Here is a 6,421-nt window from a genome sequence, read left to right as displayed (position 1 = left end):
ACAGATGCATGGTGGCTGTACTGTGCTTTCTGGACCATTTATTAGTGATGTTTACCAGAAAATGTCCAAGAGAAGCCCGTTTCTGCAACTTGGAAAAAAAAATTCTGGTCACCATCTATTTGTTTTTTCTCTACATCATTGTGTCACTTTTATTGATAGTACACTGTAAAATTTGTCCTGTGAAATTTTGCTTTGCTGCTGATTGCAAGCCACAGCAGCCACTGAAAATGATTCAGTGGCTGCTGTGAACACATTAACTTTTTTGAGCTGTTTTTGTAAGACACTGAAGGGTTTGACCGTAGACCTTTGTAATGAAATAATTAGACACATCGCAGTGAGTAAAGCACAGGTTTAATTGATATTAGCTCAGTTCTTTGTCCTGCTAAGCCTTTTCAGTAAGCTAACATGCACAACACTTAAAGTGAAATTAAAATAATAATTATTTTTATTTATAGCCACCTCTCAAAACCCTCAGGGTTACCTTACATCAGCACAGCAATATATAAACATAGACAAATCACAGAACTATAAAAACTGATCAAGGTAACAACAGACTAAAACCTTGTTACATGAAGGATATGCAAGCCCGAACAGATCGGTCTTGAGATGAGAGATCTGCTGGAAGTGCATCCAGAGTTTTGGGACAGAGCAGGTAAAGGCTGCAAGATCAGATTCATATTGGCGGAACAAGGTTGCCAAGGCCTTTGAAGGTGAGAAGGAGGATCTTGAAGGCAACGCTTGGGTGAACTGGAAGCCAATGGAGCTTTTTAAGAACAGGTGTTATTTGTTCATCTGGTTCTGGATATGATCTGGGCAGCTTCTGAACCAACTGAAGTTCATGGAGAAATTTGTGAAGAGAATTAGCTTAATCAGGTGAGTTGTGACAAGAACATTGACAAGTATGGTGGTAATATGAAGGTAAGTTAAGAACAAAGGTGCTTAATATTGCAAAGATGAAGGTAGGCCGATTGGATGTATGTTCCGTAAAGGACAGAGTACTCCTGAGGATTTTGCCCAGAATCTTAACCTGAGAGAAAGGTTTAGCAGAGTTATCAGTAGATAATGAGAAACTGTAGATTTGATGCCAGTAAGAATGAGCTCAATTTTATTACCAGTACGTTGAAGACAATTATGAATAAACCAAACTTTAATTTCATTTAAACAGTCAGAAACAAATGTGGGTGAGAGAGCAACAGGTGCTGGTTCACCGTGTCTATTTCACGCGCATGCAGAAGTGGCAGTAAGTTGCAGTAACAGCAGAGGGAGGAATTTTATTTCAAACCAACATAAAAGTAATCACGGGAAAGTGTTTAAACAGACATTATTAACTCGTTTGCATGTATATACATATTAGCTGCCTAGCTTAATCGTTTTGACGATAAAGGAATGTACTTCAAACGCTTTTTTGCTTACTACTTTGTGGCTTTAAACATATTGTCTCCCCCTGCTGGTAATGCCATTTCTGCACGTATACTTTGCAGTAATATCAGGTTGCATCACCTGCTCGTTCGTTTTGTTAACACTTTATTACACAGCCTGTGACTAAGGGCATACTTCCCCAGTAATTAAATGGATTTGCAATGTATTTTGTATGACATTAGAATGTAATAATATTTACATACAAATGCGTAAAGGTCGGTGCACTAGAATAAGTTGGTATAAGTCAGATTTTTAAAGGAAACAAAGAAATAATTGTAAGTAAGTAAATGCAAGTACCTTTAAGTAGTGCATAAGTCATTTTAAATACTTCATAATTTCATGTAGTGAAAGTAATGTAGTGGAAAAGCTAACAATAATTTCCCATCTTGCACCTTTAGTCCAGTATACTTCCTGGGGCACAGGCTGTTATGGAGTAGCTTAAAGTTGCCAGACTTCTGGGTATTTTACTAGGAATGAGACACACATTGTACTAAAAAAAATGTTGGCTTGAATAATAGAAAATCCATCGTGCACATCAACGTAATGAATATTAAATAACAATGTGAAAGAAAATAAAAATGTAAAAAAGGCAAGGTAAAGTCACTTCATAATATGGCCGCGAAAATTACAGCGTACATACAAGGTTGGACAGGAAAATACGTTTCTTTTGCCACAAATTACTAGGTAATTACACACGATTTAAAATTAGCAATGCAACTTTTGAAATTAAAAAAAGCACTACTTAAATTTACTAACAGTAATTTTTTGTTTGTTAGTTTGTTTCCTGTATAAACTTTTTACCTCCTTCTTCTAATGAAACTACTTTGAGGTATTTGTAAGTAAATATAATTCCATGGTAATTTCAAATAAAATACACTAAAATTCAATTTAATTAGAAGGAAATTACACTCTAAGTGGCCGTATTATATAGTCTTACCTTTTTCTTCTTGTGTACATTGTTGTCAGCTGTTTTACTTTATTTGTCCTTTTATTAGCCTGTAAGTCAGATGCAGCAAAACACAATGAATTTCACCAAGGTGTATTAAAGGTACTAAAGACATTAGGAAACTCACTGAGTGATGTCACCACCCTGAACTTATTGCATCTGACTCTTTCCTCTCTTTCTCGCTCTCTCACTCTCACTCACACCCACAAATGCCCACTCAGCAGACTGCAGCTTTAATATTTGCCTTGGACAATGGTCCACTCATTGTCCACTCAAGAGTTTCAAAATACAGAATGATTATCATGTGTATAATTTTTTACAATTCTAATTTCTGGGGTATTAAAAGGTTAGATTGCACCATTAGGTTGACTGTGAGCACAGGTGCTGATTAAGTTGATTCACTGAGGCAATTACCGCCAGATCCCCTTTAATTACTGTGGGTTTTATTGCAACTGCGTGATAATGGTGCACGGGGCCTGCAGGAGTTTTAGATGGAGATGAGATTGCAAAGTATCACACAAAGACACAAATCTACAGGATGGAGGATGGAGAGTCGCACACATACACGCAACAGGGGTGGGGGGTGGACTGACCTGTTCGCCCACAAAAAATGAAGAAAAAAAAGCCCAAAAGGTTAAAAAAAAACACCCTCATTTTGCTTTCTTTCCATTTTTCTCAGGATTCATCACTCTTAGTCACACACATTCACTCTACTGTATGTCATCAAGCAGAGGAGTTGGAGAATACTAACAGAACAAAACTTTAAGGCTACACTGTAGCAGAGACAGATGCTAGCTACAATCCAAAAATCTGGTAGAGCTAAGACAGATGGAGTGTGTGTGTGTGTGTGCGCGCGTGTGTGTTATGCACTCCCCTAAATTCATAGCATGTCCTGCCACACACATTTCACACGCACAGACAGCCTGACAACCTCCTAAACTCCACTCCACCCCATTCCACTCGTACACACAACACACTTGCCACCCTGCTCGACACAAGCATGCAATAAGAAACAAGTCGACAGCTACACAGCAGGCAATATCCCCTCCCTTCAGCCTCGGTGCCTGTTTCGGATGCATCTGGTTAGTAAAAGCTGACAGAGGGCTGGCCATGCCTCAAAGGAGAGCAGAATGAGGAATTTCGGCGTTCCCCCACATCACCCCTGAGATGCAGGAAACACAGGAGCGCCCCCGCTCCTCCCACCCCGAGCAGCCGCTCACACACAAACACAACTGGTGTACTCCTAAGATGCCCTGTCACCAGGAATGGAAATGGAAAGCGGCACACACATCCGTTATCTAAATGTTAACTCCAGTGCCCTTCTTGTTGTCACAGGCGGGCAAGGTTAGCCAACACTAGGTGAGAAGCTTTGCTTTGGGCCTCTGCCACAGAAACCCTTCCCTGTTGGAAGACAGGCACAGTCTGATACAAAGCCACTGCAGCTTGCTGCAATATCATGTGTACATAGTGTTACTTTGCCTCCATCATGAACACCATGGAGGTGCAGAGAAGCACAGAGAGTATTTCTACGTAGATCTTTTGTGCCACTCACTCAAGTTCTACTTTATTTGTTAATAGTTTAAAGATTTGAAAAGAAGAAATGTGTGAGCTCCTCACCAAGCTTTGTTATTTTCAAATGTTTGAATTTATGTAGTAGATTTATGCAAGCAGATTTTTTTCCCCAAAAGTTCCCTACTGACTTTGTCGCAAAGAAAATTTATGGTGCTAAAAAGGTGTCACTTCAAGGAGTTATGTCAAAAGGATTTACATTTGATTGATTCAAAGCAGAGGACTCCTGCTGACAGAGAGCGCTAAATTTGCCTCTCTACAGTATCTTCGGATGTCATAGTTGCTAAAAGACCCATACCTAAGATTTGCAATATTTGCATTTACTGTGATTTCTATTGTCCTTTTGTTAGATCCATCCATCCATCCATCATGTTTAAAGTGGAAGTGGGATTTATAATAGACTGACAAATAATTACTTAGGTCCATGTAATAATCGATAACCCAGTGTTTATAAGATTAACTTTCTGGCACTGAAATAAGTCAAAATGTGTGCAAAATTACATATTAATAATATCACGACTTTTTTCTTTTGTTTTGCATGCATAAAAGATGTTCTCTTTAATTCATTACTGTAAGTCAGTTTTAAATGATATAGAAAATAGCACTGTTGGTAGGTATGCTTTCACTCTTTGCACTGAGTGAAAGCTGGCTGTTTATGTTGTTTTTAATAATTAATCACTGACAATTTCCGATCTATTTCTGCCGAATTTGCGACATCTAACTAAAATAGAGAACGAACCTTTTTTAAAACCACTTTAGAGCCTCACCAATACAAAAAATATCAGTATTCATAATTACTAAAGCTCTCTACCCCACACGGTAACCAGTTTCTGTAATTTGAACAGTATTATACTGGAATATGCATTATAGCGGAAGATAGTTTGGAATATTTCATACAATTTCTTATGTATGAAAGAAAAACATTCCAAACTGGGAGAATTAAATAACGGTGACAAACATTTGACCTAGTATATAGTTAGGTCATGTTCACGGGGTGGAGTGCTCTTAAAACTTCTGCCCTGTTTGGTGCTGATTAATCACAGCACCATGACATCTCTTTGGCTTCAGCCCAGAAGAGATGTGTTAGACATGCAGTGCTTCAGCACTTCTCCAGGAGCTCCTGTGAACAGGATAGATTAGGGGTTGAGGGTTTAAGGAGGAGAAGGGCGGAGACAAGTGGACAGTTGCAATGGACAGACTTGTGACTCTGAATACGGTCTGATGCAGCGCAGGCGGTATTTACGCTCTGACGGCTGCGGGAGCCGGGTATATTTAGCCGCCTTGAGATATCGCGCTGAGATGAGATTTCAAAGTGAAGTACCTGTTTGAAGATGCATGGCATTCCACAAGGGTGGGCAAGGGCTACTGGGTATAAATCTAGCACCCCTGCACCTGGCGTTAAGACAGGGAGGGAGTATGACACCTAAGATTTAGAATGTCTAACACACAAGCCGTACATGTGTAAACTACAGATTCATCCATATAAATTTACACACTTACGAATGAAAAGCACCAGACACATCACTTTTCATTATTAATGTCCAGACAGCTACACAGACTGTGGATATTAGAGGTTCACCTGTGTCTTTCCCTCTTTGCTAAATGTAATTCCCATGAACGCTCCCAGTGTCATTCGTCATGGCCTGATTTTGGTTGGAGGACATCCTGGGAAAGTGAAGTTAGAAGGAAAAAAAAGAATGGCGAGCGAGAGACTTAAGATTGCTTACGACACCCACCCAGTACTGTGATCACATGGCCGTCTTGTAATTGGACAGGTTGAGCATTTTACTAACTTTTACGGTTTTGCCAAACTATATCACATCCAATGAACATGAGACAATCTTCTAGTTTATTTAGTCTCGCTTTAATTTTCTTTTGAGGAAATGGTTCAAGAATTTAATGAAAATTGTTTTAACAGCTCATCTTGCAATCATGATCCAGCTTTCTGTTCTCACATCCTAATGTTGGAGTGAGTGCCAAATCTGAAAGGTTTCCTCGTCCCTTGGGTCACTGTAGGACGAGACCTAATCAGGGGTTTACTCTAAAGTCAAGCACGATCTTAAGATATGATACCAATCCCTCCTAAGAGTTTCACACCACAGGTCATTTCCTCCTGCCGATCACACCAAAATAAAATCTTCATGGGGAGTCGCCATGTCTTTGTGTTGACCCCCCAATCCCCCTGACACACACATCCATCCATCTGCGTAACAGAGGAATAACTCATAGACTCCCCTGTTTGTGAGGAATTTGCTCGGCTGCAGATTAGATTTTCAGGAATCTGCAATATGAGTGACACTTTAGACAGCTGTGTTAAACAGTAAGGCACAGTGTATGTGATCAGCTTGCTTTGTAAAGCCACCGCTTGCTTATTGCATTTCCCCTGAGCCTCAGGGGAATATTAATCAAATATTCATACGTCCCCTGTAAATACTTGGAGAACACAGTCAGCCCTCAGACCGCTGTGCTCTGCGACACAAATGCTCT

The sequence above is a fragment of the Rhamphochromis longiceps genome, linkage group LG17 (genome assembly GCF_057381845.1).
Source record: "Rhamphochromis longiceps isolate RC_006_pf linkage group LG17, R_longiceps_female_GT1.1, whole genome shotgun sequence".
In the NCBI taxonomy this organism is placed as follows: domain Eukaryota; kingdom Metazoa; phylum Chordata; class Actinopteri; order Cichliformes; family Cichlidae; genus Rhamphochromis; species Rhamphochromis longiceps.
Note: the sequence above shows the minus strand (reverse complement) of the source record.